This window comes from Lissotriton vulgaris, unplaced genomic scaffold, assembly GCF_964263255.1.
Source record: "Lissotriton vulgaris unplaced genomic scaffold, aLisVul1.2 SCAFFOLD_595, whole genome shotgun sequence".
NCBI lineage: Eukaryota > Metazoa > Chordata > Amphibia > Caudata > Salamandridae > Lissotriton > Lissotriton vulgaris.
The window spans coordinates 120,160-139,577 of NW_028241900.1; the positions used below are offsets into that span (position 1 = coordinate 120,160).

General features: G+C 39.6%; 14 non-coding genes across 14 annotated transcripts; all 14 read left to right on the plus strand.

Moving 5' to 3' along the window:
• The first annotated feature begins 213 nt into the window (after positions 1–213).
• On the plus strand, positions 214–285 carry TRNAP-AGG (transfer RNA proline (anticodon AGG)). The gene has a single exon. It is a non-coding gene; the product is annotated as a tRNA-Pro (tRNA).
• A 1,906-nt stretch (positions 286–2,191) lies between these two features.
• On the plus strand, positions 2,192–2,263 carry TRNAP-UGG (transfer RNA proline (anticodon UGG)). The gene has a single exon. It is a non-coding gene; the product is annotated as a tRNA-Pro (tRNA).
• Positions 2,264–2,563: 300 nt separating this feature from the next.
• On the plus strand, positions 2,564–2,636 carry TRNAV-CAC (transfer RNA valine (anticodon CAC)). The gene has a single exon. It is a non-coding gene; the product is annotated as a tRNA-Val (tRNA).
• A 2,135-nt stretch (positions 2,637–4,771) lies between these two features.
• On the plus strand, positions 4,772–4,843 carry TRNAP-UGG (transfer RNA proline (anticodon UGG)). Its single transcript has one exon. It is a non-coding gene; the product is annotated as a tRNA-Pro (tRNA).
• Positions 4,844–5,143: 300 nt separating this feature from the next.
• TRNAV-CAC (transfer RNA valine (anticodon CAC)) lies at positions 5,144–5,216 on the plus strand. Its single transcript has one exon. It is a non-coding gene; the product is annotated as a tRNA-Val (tRNA).
• Positions 5,217–7,355: 2,139 nt separating this feature from the next.
• TRNAP-AGG (transfer RNA proline (anticodon AGG)) lies at positions 7,356–7,427 on the plus strand. Its single transcript has one exon. It is a non-coding gene; the product is annotated as a tRNA-Pro (tRNA).
• Positions 7,428–9,405: 1,978 nt separating this feature from the next.
• TRNAP-UGG (transfer RNA proline (anticodon UGG)) lies at positions 9,406–9,477 on the plus strand. Its single transcript has one exon. It is a non-coding gene; the product is annotated as a tRNA-Pro (tRNA).
• Positions 9,478–9,777: 300 nt separating this feature from the next.
• Positions 9,778–9,850, plus strand: TRNAV-CAC (transfer RNA valine (anticodon CAC)). The gene has a single exon. It is a non-coding gene; the product is annotated as a tRNA-Val (tRNA).
• Positions 9,851–11,985: 2,135 nt separating this feature from the next.
• TRNAP-UGG (transfer RNA proline (anticodon UGG)) lies at positions 11,986–12,057 on the plus strand. The gene has a single exon. It is a non-coding gene; the product is annotated as a tRNA-Pro (tRNA).
• A 300-nt stretch (positions 12,058–12,357) lies between these two features.
• Positions 12,358–12,430, plus strand: TRNAV-CAC (transfer RNA valine (anticodon CAC)). The gene has a single exon. It is a non-coding gene; the product is annotated as a tRNA-Val (tRNA).
• A 2,203-nt stretch (positions 12,431–14,633) lies between these two features.
• On the plus strand, positions 14,634–14,705 carry TRNAP-AGG (transfer RNA proline (anticodon AGG)). The gene has a single exon. It is a non-coding gene; the product is annotated as a tRNA-Pro (tRNA).
• A 1,946-nt stretch (positions 14,706–16,651) lies between these two features.
• Positions 16,652–16,723, plus strand: TRNAP-UGG (transfer RNA proline (anticodon UGG)). The gene has a single exon. It is a non-coding gene; the product is annotated as a tRNA-Pro (tRNA).
• A 300-nt stretch (positions 16,724–17,023) lies between these two features.
• Positions 17,024–17,096, plus strand: TRNAV-CAC (transfer RNA valine (anticodon CAC)). The gene has a single exon. It is a non-coding gene; the product is annotated as a tRNA-Val (tRNA).
• A 2,143-nt stretch (positions 17,097–19,239) lies between these two features.
• On the plus strand, positions 19,240–19,311 carry TRNAP-UGG (transfer RNA proline (anticodon UGG)). The gene has a single exon. It is a non-coding gene; the product is annotated as a tRNA-Pro (tRNA).
• Positions 19,312–19,418: the final 107 nt, after the last annotated feature.

The following is a 19,418-nucleotide window of genomic DNA, read 5'->3' on the forward strand; positions in this document are numbered from 1 at the left end:
GATAAATAAGTGCTGACTTTCTGTAAGACGTGTCCAATGCTGGGACAAAATAAAAGGGGATACTTATAAATGATAGTGATATCATTTGAGAAAGGGTAAGTTGACACTGAATTTCATGTATATTCACAGACCAAGCATGAAAAAGTCCCCAGCATGATCTTCATTGCGTGCTTAGAGCTGGTATTAGCTTTTCAGAGGTGCCGGCCTTTCGAAGGCTCGTTGGTCTAGGGGTATGATTCTCGCTTAGGGTGCGAGAGGTCCCGGGTTCAAATCCCGGACGAGCCCTTTCATTGGTACTTTTTTAAAGTAGTATTGCAGTATGCATTTCAAAGCCAATATCAATTTTCTCTTTGCAGTAGTGGATGAATATTTGCTAGAGTCTCATGCTTTTAACCTTGCCCTGCCTGAGCAACTAGGAAACATTTCTCTTTAAGCATTTTGCAAAAATGCTGAACTTGCATGGCATATACAAGCGTTCAGCTAGGGCTGTCTGGGAAGGTTGCATGAAAGAAATCTAAAATACATTGATATTTGCATCTCCTTTCCTAGCCTGCATTTTTCATTATCTTACAGGCTGTATATAATAAGTATCAATTCAGGGGCCCTTCTTCTACTCAATTCACAACTGTTCTATCCCGGCATTGATAAGCAATCTACATCTGCTTCTGTTGTGTATTGGTTATCATGTTTACCTGACGTGTGAAAGCCCCATGTTTGACAGTGCGCGTTAACAAAGAGACCAATGATTTTTATTAAAAGTTGTCATGTGTTTTTGTTACCTTGCACCGGCCAAAAAGTGCCGGAAATGACTTCATTTGCAGTCACTTGAAAAGTAGGGATTCTCAAATAAATGGTAAGAGGTTGGAACAAATCTAAAGGAATGCATGGCATATCTATATGTATGTGTACGCAGGTATCCATATAGATAGATAGATAGATAGATAGATAGATAGATAGATAGATAGATAGATAGATAGATAGATAGATAGATAGATAGATAGATAGATAGATAGATAGATAGATAGATAGATAGATAGATAGATAGATAGATAGATAGATAGATAGATAGATAGATATTGGGAGAGAGAGAGCGTTACTATAAACTGAGACTTTATTTTCCATCAAGCTGTCTTTCCTTTCCTTCAGGAGCAGAATGTTCTGATCATCAGCGCTCCAGAATCTAGTGCTTGGTTGGCAAGCATCACACATTGTGATGTGTTAGCTAAGAGTTCCATGTCGTTCAGACTCATATATTCCTCTGTAGTTGTACCTTGGTGATTCAACAAAATGTGGCATCATGAGCAGCATTCTACTGCCATAGACTGGGCAGAAAAAACATTTAGAATTTCACTGAAAAAGAAAAAAAGCATACTTAGGCAGAGCTTTCTGGACAGTAAGGACATTAGAGTAAGTGATGAATAAGCACTGCTTTTGTTAATTTACATAGGCAGAACAGAGACTGCTGGGAAAAGCCTGAAATTAAAGGCACAGAAAATGCCTGCTTCTGGATAGAACACTAAGAAGGGTTGAAAGTTTTTTCTCTGACCCTGGCCACTCTTACAAGCAATCCTATGATAGTCAGAAGGACCCACCCTAAAAAGGAAGGGACAGCCATTTGGACCCTTTCCACCTTTTCTATATCTCGCCTGATCTCGCCTGATCGAGCGCTGATTGAGCGGATTAGCACATGTACTTCTCATTTTGGGAAGGTATTGCTTAGCTTGCTACCAGCAGCTCAGTTATGTTATGATGTTAGAGGCTTGCATGGAATGCTTTAGTCCTGCATTAGGCCGTTTTTATTGCTACTTGCATTCAAGGGAAAGATAATTAGCCAGAATCTGTGGCCCAGTTATTCACCTTGGCATTCCGATTTGCACAAAGGGAATAAGCATTTGAGAGAAAATGCAACATGTGTTTCTTATGTTGCTATGAACAGCTTTTTATTCTTTCTCTTTAGGGTCTAGCCAATGCAGAAATAGATAAATAAGTGCTGACTTTCTGTAAGACGTGTCCAATGCTGGGACAAAATAAAAGGGGACACTTATAAATGATAGTGATATCATTTGAGAAAGGGTAAGTTGACACTGAATTTCATGTATATTCACAGACCAAGCATGAAAAAGTCCCCAGCATGATCTTCATTGCGTGCTTAGAGCTGGTATTAGCTTTTCAGAGGTGCGGGCCTTTCGAAGGCTCGTTGGTCTAGGGGTATGATTCTCGCTTTGGGTGCGAGAGGTCCCGGGTTCAAATCCCGGACGAGCCCTTTCATTGGTGCTTTTTTAAAGTAGTATTGCAGTATGCATTTCAAAGCCAATATCAATTTTCTCTTTGCAGTAGTGGATGAATATTTGCTAGAGTCTCATGCTTTTAACCTTGCCCTGCCTGAGCAACTAGGAAACATTTCTCTTTAAGCATTTTGCAAAAATGCTGAACTTGCATGGCATATACAAGCGTTCAGCTAGGGCTGTCTGGGAAGGTTGCATGAAAGAAATCTAAAACCAGAGGCCCTTGGAATAGCCTGTTTTGAGAAGTTTCATCACAGAAGAATCAACTGTAGACATCTGTTTCTGTAGTGTAGTGGTTATCACGTTCGCCTCACACGCGAAAGGTCCCCGGTTCGAAACCGGGCAGAAACAGTTGTTATATTGTCTTGGCTGCAATGTTGAGAGGTGCCGTTTTGCCATGAAATTGTCCAGGCCCTGAAGATGGTTTCATGCAGACTCGTTCCAAGAAAGTGAATTCTCCTAAAAACACTAAAGTAATTGGCATGTGGATGTATCTGTTGATTCACAGACCTCGCTTTGAAAAGAGCCCTGCATTCTGTTCATTGCTCACCTAGAACACGCATTAACTTTGGGAATTGTTGGCACCAACAGGCATCTTAGTTTAGTGGAGTGTTTCTGGTGTTTAAGTGCAGAAGCCCTGGGCTCAATTCCTCGGTGACCCTTCTCAAGGTGATGATACAAATGCATCGTCACCTTTACGTTTAATGTCAGAATTGTTTATTTCTATTTGGTGGTGTATGAATGCTTGCAATAGTATGTTGATTTTTTCTAGCCTTGAATGAATAAAAGCAAATCACTCCTCTTTATGTATTTTTCTAATACATTGATATTTGCATCTCCTTTCCTAGCCTGCATTTTTCATTATCTTACAGGCTGTATATAATAAGTATCAATTCAGGGGCCCTTCTTCTACTCAATTCACAACTGTTCTATCCCGGCATTGATAAGCAATCTACATCTGCTTCTGTTGTGTATTGGTTATCATGTTTACCTGACGTGTGAAAGCCCCATGTTTGACAGTGCGCGTTAACAAAGAGACCAATGATTTTTATTAAAAGTTGTCATGTGTTTTTGTTACCTTGCACCGGCCAAAAAGTGCCGGAAATGACTTCATTTGCAGTCACTTGAAAAGTAGGGATTCTCAAATAAATGGTAAGAGGTTGGAACAAATCTAAAGGAATGCATGGCATATCTATATGTATGTGTACGCAGGTATCCATATATAAAGATAGATAGATAGATAGATAGATAGATAGATAGATAGATAGATAGATAGATAGATAGATAGATAGATAGATAGATAGATAGATAGATAGATAGATAGATAGATAGATAGATAGATAAATAGATAGATAGATAGATAGATAGATATTGGGAGAGAGAGAGCGTTACTATAAACTGAGACTTTATTTTCCATCAAGCTGTCTTTCCTTTCCTTCAGGAGCAGAATGTTCTGATCATCAGCGCTCCAGAATCTAGTGCTTGGTTGGCAAGCATCACACATTGTGATGTGTTAGCTAAGAGTTCCATGTCGTTCAGACTCATATATTCCTCTGTAGTTGTACCTTGGTGATTCAACAAAATGTGGCATCATAAGCAGCATTCTACTGCCATAGACTGGGCAGAAAAAACATTTAGAATTTCACTGAAAAAGAAAAAAAGCATACTTAGGCAGAGCTTTCTGGACAGTAAGGACATTAGAGTAAGTGATGAATAAGCACTGCTTTTGTTAATTTACATAGGCAGAACAGAGACTGCTGGGAAAAGCCTGAAATTAAAGGCACAGAAAATGCCTGCTTCTGGATAGAACACTAAGAAGGGTTGAAAGTTTTTTCTCTGACCCTGGCCACTCTTACAAGCAATCCTATGATAGTCAGAAGGACCCACCCTAAAAAGGAAGGGACAGCCATTTGGACCCTTTCCACCTTTTCTATATCTCGCCTGATCGAGCCTGATCGAGCGCTGATTGAGCGGATTAGCACATGTACTTCTCATTTTGGGAAGGTATTGCTTAGCTTGCTACCAGCAGCTCAGTTATGTTATGATGTTAGAGGCTTGCATGGAATGCTTTAGTCCTGCATTAGGCCGTTTTTATTGCTACTTGCATTCAAGGGAAAGATAATTAGCCAGAATCTGTGGCCCAGTTATTCACCTTGGCATTCCGATTTGCACAAAGGGAATAAGCATTTGAGAGAAAATGCAACATGTGTTTCTTATGTTGCTATGAACAGCTTTTTATTCTTTCTCTTTAGGGTCTAGCCAATGCAGAAATAGATAAATAAGTGCTGACTTTCTGTAAGACGTGTCCAATGCTGGGACAAAATAAAAGGGGACACTTATAAATGATAGTGATATCATTTGAGAAAGGGTAAGTTGACACTGAATTTCATGTATATTCACAGACCAAGCATAAAAAAGTCCCCAGCATGATCTTCATTGCGTGCTTAGAGCTGGTATTAGCTTTTCAGAGGTGCGGGCCTTTCGAAGGCTCGTTGGTCTAGGGGTATGATTCTCGCTTTGGGTGCGAGAGGTCCCGGGTTCAAATCCCGGACGAGCCCTTTCATTGGTGCTTTTTTAAAGTAGTATTGCAATATGCATTTCAAAGCCAATATCAATTTTCTCTTTGCAGTAGTGGATGAATATTTGCTAGAGTCTCATGCTTTTAACCTTGCCCTGCCTGAGCAACTAGGAAACATTTCTCTTTAAGCATTTTGCAAAAATGCTGAACTTGCATGGCATATACAAGCGTTCAGCTAGGGCTGTCTGGGAAGGTTGCATGAAAGAAATCTAAAACCAGAGGCCCTTGGAATAGCCTGTTTTGAGAAGTTTCATCACAGAAGAATCAACTGTAGACATCTGTTTCTGTAGTGTAGTGGTTATCACGTTCGCCTCACACGCGAAAGGTCCCCGGTTCGAAACCGGGCAGAAACAGTTGTTATATTGTCTTGGCTGCAATGTTGAGAGGTGCCGTTTTGCCATGAAATTGTCCAGGCCCTGAAGATGGTTTCATGCAGACTCGTTCCAAGAAAGTGAATTCTCCTAAAAACACTAAAGTAATTGGCATGTGGATGTATCTGTTGATTCAAAGACCTCGCTTTGAAAAGAGCCCTGCATTCTGTTCATTGCTCACCTAGAACACGCATTAACTTTGGGAATTTTTGGCACCAACAGGCATCTTAGTTTAGTGGAGTGTTTCTGGTGTTTAAGTGCAGAAGCCCTGGGCTCAATTCCTCGGTGACCCTTCTCAAGGTGATGATACAAATGCATCGTCACCTTTACGTTTAATGTCAGAATTGTTTATTTCTATTTGGTGGTGTATGAATGCTTGCAATAGTATGTTGATTTTTTCTAGCCTTGAATGAATAAAAGCAAATCACTCCTCTTTATGTATTTTTCTAATACATTGATATTTGCATCTCCTTTCCTAGCCTGCATTTTTCATTATCTTACAGGCTGTATATAATAAGTATCAATTCAGGGGCCCTTCTTCTACTCAATTCACAACTGTTCTATCCCGGCATTGATAAGCAATCTACATCTGCTTCTGTTGTGTATTGGTTATCATGTTTACCTGACGTGTGAAAGCCCCATGTTTGACAGTGCGCGTTAACAAAGAGACCAATGATTTTTATTAAAAGTTGTCATGTGTTTTTGTTACCTTGCACCGGCCAAAAAGTGCCGGAAATGACTTCATTTGCAGTCACTTGAAAAGTAGGGATTCTCAAATAAATGGTAAGAGGTTGGAACAAATCTAAAGGAATGCATGGCATATCTATATGTATGTGTACGCAGGTATCCATATATAAAGATAGATAGATAGATAGATAGATAGATAGATAGATAGATAGATAGATAGATAGATAGATAGATAGATAGATAGATAGATAGATAGATAGATAGATAGATAGATATATAGATAGATAGATAGATAGATAGATAGATAGATAGATAGATATTGGGAGAGAGAGAGTGTTACTATAAACTGAGACTTTATTTTCCATCAAGCTGTCTTTCCTTTCCTTCAGGAGCAGAATGTTCTGATCATCAGCGCTCCAGAATCTAGTGCTTGGTTGGCAAGCATCACACATTGTGATGTGTTAGCTAAGAGTTCCATGTCGTTCAGACTCATATATTCCTCTGTAGTTGTACCTTGGTGATTCAACAAAATGTGGCATCATAAGCAGCATTCTACTGCCATAGACTGGGCAGAAAAAACATTTAGAATTTCACTGAAAAAGAAAAAAAGCATACTTAGGCAGAGCTTTCTGGACAGTAAGGACATTAGAGTAAGTGATGAATAAGCACTGCTTTTGTTAATTTACATAGGCAGAACAGAGACTGCTGGGAAAAGCCTGAAATTAAAGGCACAGAAAATGCCTGCTTCTGGATAGAACACTAAGAAGGGTTGAAAGTTTTTTCTCTGACCCTGGCCACTCTTACAAGCAATCCTATGATAGTCAGAAGGACCCACCCTAAAAAGGAAGGGACAGCCATTTGGACCCTTTCCACCTTTTCTATATCTCGCCTGATCGAGCCTGATCGAGCGCTGATTGAGCGGATTAGCACATGTACTTCTCATTTTGGGACGGTATTGCTTAGCTTGCTACCAGCAGCTCAGTTATGTTATGATGTTAGAGGCTTGCAAGGAATGCTTTAGTCCTGCATTAGGCTGTTTTTATTGCTACTTGCATTCAAGGGAAAGATAATTAGCCAGAATCTGTGGCCCAGTTATTCACCTTGGCATTCCGATTTGCACAAAGGGAATAAGCATTTGAGAGAAAATGCAACATGTGTTTCTTATGTTGCTATGAACAGCTTTTTATTCTTTCTCTTTAGGGTCTAGCCAATGCAGAAATAGATAAATAAGTGCTGACTTTCTGTAAGACGTGTCCAATGCTGGGACAAAATAAAAGGGGATACTTATAAATGATAGTGATATCATTTGAGAAAGGGTAAGTTGACACTGAATTTCATGTATATTCACAGACCAAGCATGAAAAAGTCCCCAGCATGATCTTCATTGCGTGCTTAGAGCTGGTATTAGCTTTTCAGAGGTGCCGGCCTTTCGAAGGCTCGTTGGTCTAGGGGTATGATTCTCGCTTAGGGTGCGAGAGGTCCCGGGTTCAAATCCCGGACGAGCCCTTTCATTGGTACTTTTTTAAAGTAGTATTGCAGTATGCATTTCAAAGCCAATATCAATTTTCTCTTTGCAGTAGTGGATGAATATTTGCTAGAGTCTCATGCTTTTAACCTTGCCCTGCCTGAGCAACTAGGAAACATTTCTCTTTAAGCATTTTGCAAAAATGCTGAACTTGCATGGCATATACAAGCGTTCAGCTAGGGCTGTCTGGGAAGGTTGCATGAAAGAAATCTAAAATACATTGATATTTGCATCTCCTTTCCTAGCCTGCATTTTTCATTATCTTACAGGCTGTATATAATAAGTATCAATTCAGGGGCCCTTCTTCTACTCAATTCACAACTGTTCTATCCCGGCATTGATAAGCAATCTACATCTGCTTCTGTTGTGTATTGGTTATCATGTTTACCTGACGTGTGAAAGCCCCATGTTTGACAGTGCGCGTTAACAAAGAGACCAATGATTTTTATTAAAAGTTGTCATGTGTTTTTGTTACCTTGCACCGGCCAAAAAGTGCCGGAAATGACTTCATTTGCAGTCACTTGAAAAGTAGGGATTCTCAAATAAATGGTAAGAGGTTGGAACAAATCTAAAGGAATGCATGGCATATCTATATGTATGTGTACGCGCATATCTATATGTATGTGTACGCAGGTATCCATATATAAAGATAGATAGATAGATAGATAGATAGATAGATAGATAGATAGATAGATAGATAGATAGATAGATAGATAGATAGATAGATAGATAGATAGATAGATAGATAGATAGATAGATAGATAGATAGATAGATAGATAGATAGATAGATAGATAGATAGATAGATAGATAGATAGATAGATAGATAGATAGATAGATAGATATTGGGAGAGAGAGAGCGTTACTATAAACTGAGACTTTATTTTCCATCAAGCTGTCTTTCCTTTCCTTCAGGAGCAGAATGTTCTGATCATCAGCGCTCCAGAATCTAGTGCTTGGTTGGCAAGCATCACACATTGTGATGTGTTAGCTAAGAGTTCCATGTCGTTCAGACTCATATATTCCTCTGTAGTTGTACCTTGGTGATTCAACAAAATGTGGCATCATGAGCAGCATTCTACTGCCATAGACTGGGCAGAAAAAACATTTAGAATTTCACTGAAAAAGAAAAAAAGCATACTTAGGCAGAGCTTTCTGGACAGTAAGGACATTAGAGTAAGTGATGAATAAGCACTGCTTTTGTTAATTTACATAGGCAGAACAGAGACTGCTGGGAAAAGCCTGAAATTAAAGGCACAGAAAATGCCTGCTTCTGGATAGAACACTAAGAAGGGTTGAAAGTTTTTTCTCTGACCCTGGCCACTCTTACAAGCAATCCTATGATAGTCAGAAGGACCCACCCTAAAAAGGAAGGGACAGCCATTTGGACCCTTTCCACCTTTTCTATATCTCGCCTGATCTCGCCTGATCGAGCGCTGATTGAGCGGATTAGCACATGTACTTCTCATTTTGGGAAGGTATTGCTTAGCTTGCTACCAGCAGCTCAGTTATGTTATGATGTTAGAGGCTTGCATGGAATGCTTTAGTCCTGCATTAGGCCGTTTTTATTGCTACTTGCATTCAAGGGAAAGATAATTAGCCAGAATCTGTGGCCCAGTTATTCACCTTGGCATTCCGATTTGCACAAAGGGAATAAGCATTTGAGAGAAAATGCAACATGTGTTTCTTATGTTGCTATGAACAGCTTTTTATTCTTTCTCTTTAGGGTCTAGCCAATGCAGAAATAGATAAATAAGTGCTGACTTTCTGTAAGACGTGTCCAATGCTGGGACAAAATAAAAGGGGACACTTATAAATGATAGTGATATCATTTGAGAAAGGGTAAGTTGACACTGAATTTCATGTATATTCACAGACCAAGCATGAAAAAGTCCCCAGCATGATCTTCATTGCGTGCTTAGAGCTGGTATTAGCTTTTCAGAGGTGCGGGCCTTTCGAAGGCTCGTTGGTCTAGGGGTATGATTCTCGCTTTGGGTGCGAGAGGTCCCGGGTTCAAATCCCGGACGAGCCCTTTCATTGGTGCTTTTTTAAAGTAGTATTGCAGTATGCATTTCAAAGCCAATATCAATTTTCTCTTTGCAGTAGTGGATGAATATTTGCTAGAGTCTCATGCTTTTAACCTTGCCCTGCCTGAGCAACTAGGAAACATTTCTCTTTAAGCATTTTGCAAAAATGCTGAACTTGCATGGCATATACAAGCGTTCAGCTAGGGCTGTCTGGGAAGGTTGCATGAAAGAAATCTAAAACCAGAGGCCCTTGGAATAGCCTGTTTTGAGAAGTTTCATCACAGAAGAATCAACTGTAGACATCTGTTTCTGTAGTGTAGTGGTTATCACGTTCGCCTCACACGCGAAAGGTCCCCGGTTCGAAACCGGGCAGAAACAGTTGTTATATTGTCTTGGCTGCAATGTTGAGAGGTGCCGTTTTGCCATGAAATTGTCCAGGCCCTGAAGATGGTTTCATGCAGACTCGTTCCAAGAAAGTGAATTCTCCTAAAAACACTAAAGTAATTGGCATGTGGATGTATCTGTTGATTCACAGACCTCGCTTTGAAAAGAGCCCTGCATTCTGTTCATTGCTCACCTAGAACACGCATTAACTTTGGGAATTGTTGGCACCAACAGGCATCTTAGTTTAGTGGAGTGTTTCTGGTGTTTAAGTGCAGAAGCCCTGGGCTCAATTCCTCGGTGACCCTTCTCAAGGTGATGATACAAATGCATCGTCACCTTTACGTTTAATGTCAGAATTGTTTATTTCTATTTGGTGGTGTATGAATGCTTGCAATAGTATGTTGATTTTTTCTAGCCTTGAATGAATAAAAGCAAATCACTCCTCTTTATGTATTTTTCTAATACATTGATATTTGCATCTCCTTTCCTAGCCTGCATTTTTCATTATCTTACAGGCTGTATATAATAAGTATCAATTCAGGGGCCCTTCTTCTACTCAATTCACAACTGTTCTATCCCGGCATTGATAAGCAATCTACATCTGCTTCTGTTGTGTATTGGTTATCATGTTTACCTGACGTGTGAAAGCCCCATGTTTGACAGTGCGCGTTAACAAAGAGACCAATGATTTTTATTAAAAGTTGTCATGTGTTTTTGTTACCTTGCACCGGCCAAAAAGTGCCGGAAATGACTTCATTTGCAGTCACTTGAAAAGTAGGGATTCTCAAATAAATGGTAAGAGGTTGGAACAAATCTAAAGGAATGCATGGCATATCTATATGTATGTGTACGCAGGTATCCATATATAAAGATAGATAGATAGATAGATAGATAGATAGATAGATAGATAGATAGATAGATAGATAGATAGATAGATAGATAGATAGATAGATAGATAGATAGATAGATAGATAGATAGATAGATAAATAGATAGATAGATAGATAGATAGATATTGGGAGAGAGAGAGCGTTACTATAAACTGAGACTTTATTTTCCATCAAGCTGTCTTTCCTTTCCTTCAGGAGCAGAATGTTCTGATCATCAGCGCTCCAGAATCTAGTGCTTGGTTGGCAAGCATCACACATTGTGATGTGTTAGCTAAGAGTTCCATGTCGTTCAGACTCATATATTCCTCTGTAGTTGTACCTTGGTGATTCAACAAAATGTGGCATCATAAGCAGCATTCTACTGCCATAGACTGGGCAGAAAAAACATTTAGAATTTCACTGAAAAAGAAAAAAAGCATACTTAGGCAGAGCTTTCTGGACAGTAAGGACATTAGAGTAAGTGATGAATAAGCACTGCTTTTGTTAATTTACATAGGCAGAACAGAGACTGCTGGGAAAAGCCTGAAATTAAAGGCACAGAAAATGCCTGCTTCTGGATAGAACACTAAGAAGGGTTGAAAGTTTTTTCTCTGACCCTGGCCACTCTTACAAGCAATCCTATGATAGTCAGAAGGACCCACCCTAAAAAGGAAGGGACAGCCATTTGGACCCTTTCCACCTTTTCTATATCTCGCCTGATCGAGCCTGATCGAGCGCTGATTGAGCGGATTAGCACATGTACTTCTCATTTTGGGAAGGTATTGCTTAGCTTGCTACCAGCAGCTCAGTTATGTTATGATGTTAGAGGCTTGCATGGAATGCTTTAGTCCTGCATTAGGCCGTTTTTATTGCTACTTGCATTCAAGGGAAAGATAATTAGCCAGAATCTGTGGCCCAGTTATTCACCTTGGCATTCCGATTTGCACAAAGGGAATAAGCATTTGAGAGAAAATGCAACATGTGTTTCTTATGTTGCTATGAACAGCTTTTTATTCTTTCTCTTTAGGGTCTAGCCAATGCAGAAATAGATAAATAAGTGCTGACTTTCTGTAAGACGTGTCCAATGCTGGGACAAAATAAAAGGGGACACTTATAAATGATAGTGATATCATTTGAGAAAGGGTAAGTTGACACTGAATTTCATGTATATTCACAGACCAAGCATGAAAAAGTCCCCAGCATGATCTTCATTGCGTGCTTAGAGCTGGTATTAGCTTTTCAGAGGTGCGGGCCTTTCGAAGGCTCGTTGGTCTAGGGGTATGATTCTCGCTTTGGGTGCGAGAGGTCCCGGGTTCAAATCCCGGACGAGCCCTTTCATTGGTGCTTTTTTAAAGTAGTATTGCAATATGCATTTCAAAGCCAATATCAATTTTCTCTTTGCAGTAGTGGATGAATATTTGCTAGAGTCTCATGCTTTTAACCTTGCCCTGCCTGAGCAACTAGGAAACATTTCTCTTTAAGCATTTTGCAAAAATGCTGAACTTGCATGGCATATACAAGCGTTCAGCTAGGGCTGTCTGGGAAGGTTGCATGAAAGAAATCTAAAACCAGAGGCCCTTGGAATAGCCTGTTTTGAGAAGTTTCATCACAGAAGAATCAACTGTAGACATCTGTTTCTGTAGTGTAGTGGTTATCACGTTCGCCTCACACGCGAAAGGTCCCCGGTTCGAAACCGGGCAGAAACAGTTGTTATATTGTCTTGGCTGCAATGTTGAGAGGTGCCGTTTTGCCATGAAATTGTCCAGGCCCTGAAGATGGTTTCATGCAGACTCGTTCCAAGAAAGTGAATTCTCCTAAAAACACTAAAGTAATTGGCATGTGGATGTATCTGTTGATTCAAAGACCTCGCTTTGAAAAGAGCCCTGCATTCTGGTCATTGCTCACCTAGAACACGCATTAACTTTGGGAATTTTTGGCACCAACAGGCATCTTAGTTTAGTGGAGTGTTTCTGGTGTTTAAGTGCAGAAGCCCTGGGCTCAATTCCTCGGTGACCCTTCTCAAGGTGATGATACAAATGCATCGTCACCTTTACGTTTAATGTCAGAATTGTTTATTTCTATTTGGTGGTGTATGAATGCTTGCAATAGTATGTTGATTTTTTCTAGCCTTGAATGAATAAAAGCAAATCACTCCTCTTTATGTATTTTTCTAATACATTGATATTTGCATCTCCTTTCCTAGCCTGCATTTTTCATTATCTTACAGGCTGTATATAATAAGTATCAATTCAGGGGCCCTTCTTCTACTCAATTCACAACTGTTCTATCCCGGCATTGATAAGCAATCTACATCTGCTTCTGTTGTGTATTGGTTATCATGTTTACCTGACGTGTGAAAGCCCCATGTTTGACAGTGCGCGTTAACAAAGAGACCAATGATTTTTATTAAAAGTTGTCATGTGTTTTTGTTACCTTGCACCGGCCAAAAAGTGCCGGAAATGACTTCATTTGCAGTCACTTGAAAAGTAGGGATTCTCAAATAAATGGTAAGAGGTTGGAACAAATCTAAAGGAATGCATGGCATATCTATATGTATGTGTACGCAGGTATCCATATATAAAGATAGATAGATAGATAGATAGATAGATAGATAGATAGATAGATAGATAGATAGATAGATAGATAGATAGATAGATAGATAGATAGATAGATAGATAGATAGATAGATAGATAGATATATAGATAGATAGATAGATAGATAGATAGATAGATAGATAGATAGATAGATAGATAGATAGATAGATAGATAGATAGATAGATAGATAGATAGATATTGGGAGAGAGAGAGTGTTACTATAAACTGAGACTTTATTTTCCATCAAGCTGTCTTTCCTTTCCTTCAGGAGCAGAATGTTCTGATCATCAGCGCTCCAGAATCTAGTGCTTGGTTGGCAAGCATCACACATTGTGATGTGTTAGCTAAGAGTTCCATGTCGTTCAGACTCATATATTCCTCTGTAGTTGTACCTTGGTGATTCAACAAAATGTGGCATCATAAGCAGCATTCTACTGCCATAGACTGGGCAGAAAAAACATTTAGAATTTCACTGAAAAAGAAAAAAAGCATACTTAGGCAGAGCTTTCTGGACAGTAAGGACATTAGAGTAAGTGATGAATAAGCACTGCTTTTGTTAATTTACATAGGCAGAACAGAGACTGCTGGGAAAAGCCTGAAATTAAAGGCACAGAAAATGCCTGCTTCTGGATAGAACACTAAGAAGGGTTGAAAGTTTTTTCTCTGACCCTGGCCACTCTTACAAGCAATCCTATGATAGTCAGAAGGACCCACCCTAAAAAGGAAGGGACAGCCATTTGGACCCTTTCCACCTTTTCTATATCTCGCCTGATCGAGCCTGATCGAGCGCTGATTGAGCGGATTAGCACATGTACTTCTCATTTTGGGACGGTATTGCTTAGCTTGCTACCAGCAGCTCAGTTATGTTATGATGTTAGAGGCTTGCAAGGAATGCTTTAGTCCTGCATTAGGCTGTTTTTATTGCTACTTGCATTCAAGGGAAAGATAATTAGCCAGAATCTGTGGCCCAGTTATTCACCTTGGCATTCCGATTTGCACAAAGGGAATAAGCATTTGAGAGAAAATGCAACATGTGTTTCTTATGTTGCTATGAACAGCTTTTTATTCTTTCTCTTTAGGGTCTAGCCAATGCAGAAATAGATAAATAAGTGCTGACTTTCTGTAAGACGTGTCCAATGCTGGGACAAAATAAAAGGGGATACTTATAAATGATAGTGATATCATTTGAGAAAGGGTAAGTTGACACTGAATTTCATGTATATTCACAGACCAAGCATGAAAAAGTCCCCAGCATGATCTTCATTGCGTGCTTAGAGCTGGTATTAGCTTTTCAGAGGTGCCGGCCTTTCGAAGGCTCGTTGGTCTAGGGGTATGATTCTCGCTTAGGGTGCGAGAGGTCCCGGGTTCAAATCCCGGACGAGCCCTTTCATTGGTACTTTTTTAAAGTAGTATTGCAGTATGCATTTCAAAGCCAATATCAATTTTCTCTTTGCAGTAGTGGATGAATATTTGCTAGAGTCTCATGCTTTTAACCTTGCCCTGCCTGAGCAACTAGGAAACATTTCTCTTTAAGCATTTTGCAAAAATGCTGAACTTGCATGGCATATACAAGCGTTCAGCTAGGGCTGTCTGGGAAGGTTGCATGAAAGAAATCTAAAATACATTGATATTTGCATCTCCTTTCCTAGCCTGCATTTTTCATTATCTTACAGGCTGTATATAATAAGTATCAATTCAGGGGCCCTTCTTCTACTCAATTCACAACTGTTCTATCCCGGCATTGATAAGCAATCTACATCTGCTTCTGTTGTGTATTGGTTATCATGTTTACCTGACGTGTGAAAGCCCCATGTTTGACAGTGCGCGTTAACAAAGAGACCAATGATTTTTATTAAAAGTTGTCATGTGTTTTTGTTACCTTGCACCGGCCAAAAAGTGCCGGAAATGACTTCATTTGCAGTCACTTGAAAAGTAGGGATTCTCAAATAAATGGTAAGAGGTTGGAACAAATCTAAAGGAATGCATGGCATATCTATATGTATGTGTACGCAGGTATCCATATATAAAGATAGATAGATAGATAGATAGATAGATAGATAGATAGATAGATAGATAGATAGATAGATAGATAGATAGATAGATAGATAGATAGATAGATAGATAGATAGATAGATAGATAGATAGATAGATAGATAGATAGATAGATAGATAGATAGATAGATAGATAGATAGATAGATAGATAGATAGATAGATATTGGGAGAGAGAGAGCGTTACTATAAACTGAGACTTTATTTTCCATCAAGCTGTCTTTCCTTTCCTTCAGGAGCAGAATGTTCTGATCATCAGCGCTCCAGAATCTAGTGCTTGGTTGGCAAGCATCACACATTGTGATGTGTTAGCTAAGAGTTCCATGTCGTTCAGACTCATATATTCCTCTGTAGTTGTACCTTGGTGATTCAACAAAATGTGGCATCATGAGCAGCATTCTACTGCCATAGACTGGGCAGAAAAAACATTTAGAATTTCACTGAAAAAGAAAAAAAGCATACTTAGGCAGAGCTTTCTGGACAGTAAGGACATTAGAGTAAGTGATGAATAAGCACTGCTTTTGTTAATTTACATAGGCAGAACAGAGACTGCTGGGAAAAGCCTGAAATTAAAGGCACAGAAAATGCCTGCTTCTGGATAGAACACTAAGAAGGGTTGAAAGTTTTTTCTCTGACCCTGGCCACTCTTACAAGCAATCCTATGATAGTCAGAAGGACCCACCCTAAAAAGGAAGGGACAGCCATTTGGACCCTTTCCACCTTTTCTATATCTCGCCTGATCTCGCCTGATCGAGCGCTGATTGAGCGGATTAGCACATGTACTTCTCATTTTGGGAAGGTATTGCTTAGCTTGCTACCAGCAGCTCAGTTATGTTATGATGTTAGAGGCTTGCATGGAATGCTTTAGTCCTGCATTAGGCCGTTTTTATTGCTACTTGCATTCAAGGGAAAGATAATTAGCCAGAATCTGTGGCCCAGTTATTCACCTTGGCATTCCGATTTGCACAAAGGGAATAAGCATTTGAGAGAAAATGCAACATGTGTTTCTTATGTTGCTATGAACAGCTTTTTATTCTTTCTCTTTAGGGTCTAGCCAATGCAGAAATAGATAAATAAGTGCTGACTTTCTGTAAGACGTGTCCAATGCTGGGACAAAATAAAAGGGGACACTTATAAATGATAGTGATATCATTTGAGAAAGGGTAAGTTGACACTGAATTTCATGTATATTCACAGACCAAGCATGAAAAAGTCCCCAGCATGATCTTCATTGCGTGCTTAGAGCTGGTATTAGCTTTTCAGAGGTGCGGGCCTTTCGAAGGCTCGTTGGTCTAGGGGTATGATTCTCGCTTTGGGTGCGAGAGGTCCCGGGTTCAAATCCCGGACGAGCCCTTTCATTGGTGCTTTTTTAAAGTAGTATTGCAGTATGCATTTCAAAGCCAATATCAATTTTCTCTTTGCAGTAGTGGATGAATATTTGCTAGAGTCTCATGCTTTTAACCTTGCCCTGCCTGAGCAACTAGGAAACATTTCTCTTTAAGCATTTTGCAAAAATGCTGAACTTGCATGGCATATACAAGCGTTCAGCTAGGGCTGTCTGGGAAGGTTGCATGAAAGAAATCTAAAACCAGAGGCCCTTGGAATAGCCTGTTTTGAGAAGTTTCATCACAGAAGAATCAACTGTAGACATCTGTTTCTGTAGTGTAGTGGTTATCACGTTCGCCTCACACGCGAAAGGTCCCCGGTTCGAAACCGGGCAGAAACAGTTGTTATATTGTCTTGGCTGCAATGTTGAGAGGTGCCGTTTTGCCATGAAATTGTCCAGGCCCTGAAGATGGTTTCATGCAGACTCGTTCCAAGAAAGTGAATTCTCCTAAAAACACTAAAGTAATTGGCATGTGGATGTATCTGTTGATTCACAGACCTCGCTTTGAAAAGAGCCCTGCATTCTGTTCATTGCTCACCTAGAACACGCATTAACTTTGGGAATTGTTGGCACCAACAGGCATCTTAGTTTAGTGGAGTGTTTCTGGTGTTTAAGTGCAGAAGCCCTGGGCTCAATTCCTCGGTGACCCTTCTCAAGGTGATGATACAAATGCATCGTCACCTTTACGTTTAATGTCAGAATTGTTTATTTCTATTTGGTGGTGTATGAATGCTTGCAATAGTATGTTGATTTTTTCTAGCCTTGAATGAATAAAAGCAAATCACTCCTCTTTATGTATTTTTCTAATACATTGATATTTGCATCTCCTTTCCTAGCCTGCATTTTTCATTATCTTACAGGCTGTATATAATAAGTATCAATTCAGGGGCCCTTCTTCTACTTAATTCACAACTGTTCTATCCCGGCATTGATAAGCAATCTACATCTGCTTCTGTTGTGTATTGGTTATCATGTTTACCTGACGTGTGAAAGCCCCATGTTTGACAGTGCGCGTTAACAAAGAGACCAATGATTTTTATTAAAAGTTGTCATGTGTTTTTGTTACCTTGCACCGGCCAAAAAGTGCCGGAAATGACTTCATTTGCAGTCACTTGAAAAGTAGGGATTCTCAAATAAATGGTAAGAGGTTGGAACAAATCTAAAGGAATGCATGGCATATCTATATGTATGTGTACGCAGGTATCCATATATAAAGATAGATAGATAGATAGATAGATAGATAGATAGATAGATAGATAGATAGATAGATAGATAGATAGATAGATAGATAGATAGATAGATAGATAGATAGATAGATAGATAGATAGATAGATAGATAGATAGATAGATAGATAGATAGATAGATATTGGGAGAGAGAGAGTGTTACTATAAACTGAGACTTTATTTTCCATCAAGCTGTCTTTCCTTTCCTTCAGGAGCAGAATGTTCTGATCATCAGCGCTCCAGAATCTAGTGCTTGGTTGGCAAGCATCACACATTGTGATGTGTTAGCTAAGAGTTCCATGTCGTTCAGACTCATATATTCCTCTGTAGTTGTACCTTGGTGATTCAACAAAATGTGGCATCATAAGCAGCATTCTACTGCCATAGACTGGGCAGAAAAAACATTTAGAATTTCACTGAAAAAGAAAAAAAGCATACTTAGGCAGAGCTTTCTGGACAGTAAGGACATTAGAGTAAGTGATGAATAAGCACTGCTTTTGTTAATTTACATAGGCAGAACAGAGACTGCTGGGAAAAGCCTGAAATTAAAGGCACAGAAAATGCCTGCTTCTGGATAGAACACTAAGAAGGGTTGAAAGTTTTTTCTCTGACCCTGGCCACTCTTACAAGCAATCCTATGATAGTCAGAAGGACCCACCCTAAAAAGGAAGGGACAGCCATTTGGACCCTTTCCACCTTTTCTATATCTCGCCTGATCGAGCCTGATCGAGCGCTGATTGAGCGGATTAGCACATGTACTTCTCATTTTGGGAAGGTATTGCTTAGCTTGCTACCAGCAGCTCAGTTATGTTATGATGTTAGAGGCTTGCATGGAATGCTTTAGTCCTGCATTAGGCCGTTTTTATTGCTACTTGCATTCAAGGGAAAGATAATTAGCCAGAATCTGTGGCCCAGTTATTCACCTTGGCATTCCGATTTGCACAAAGGGAATAAGCATTTGAGAGAAAATGCAACATGTGTTTCTTATGTTGCTATGAACAGCTTTTTATTCTTTCTCTTTAGGGTCTAGCCAATGCAGAAATAGATAAATAAGTGCTGACTTTCTGTAAGACGTGTCCAATGCTGGGACAAAATAAAAGGGGACACTTATAAATGATAGTGATATCATTTGAGAAAGGGTAAGTTGACACTGAATTTCATGTATATTCACAGACCAAGCATGAAAAAGTCCCCAGCATGATCTTCATTGCGTGCTTAGAGCTGGTATTAGCTTTTCAGAGGTGCGGGCCTTTCGAAGGCTCGTTGGTCTAGGGGTATGATTCTCGCTTTGGGTGCGAGAGGTCCCGGGTTCAAATCCCGGACGAGCCCTTTCATTGGTGCTTTTTTAAAGTAGTATTGCAGTATGCATTTCAAAGCCAATATCAATTTTCTCTTTGCAGTAGTGGATGAATATTTGCTAGAGTCTCATGCTTTTA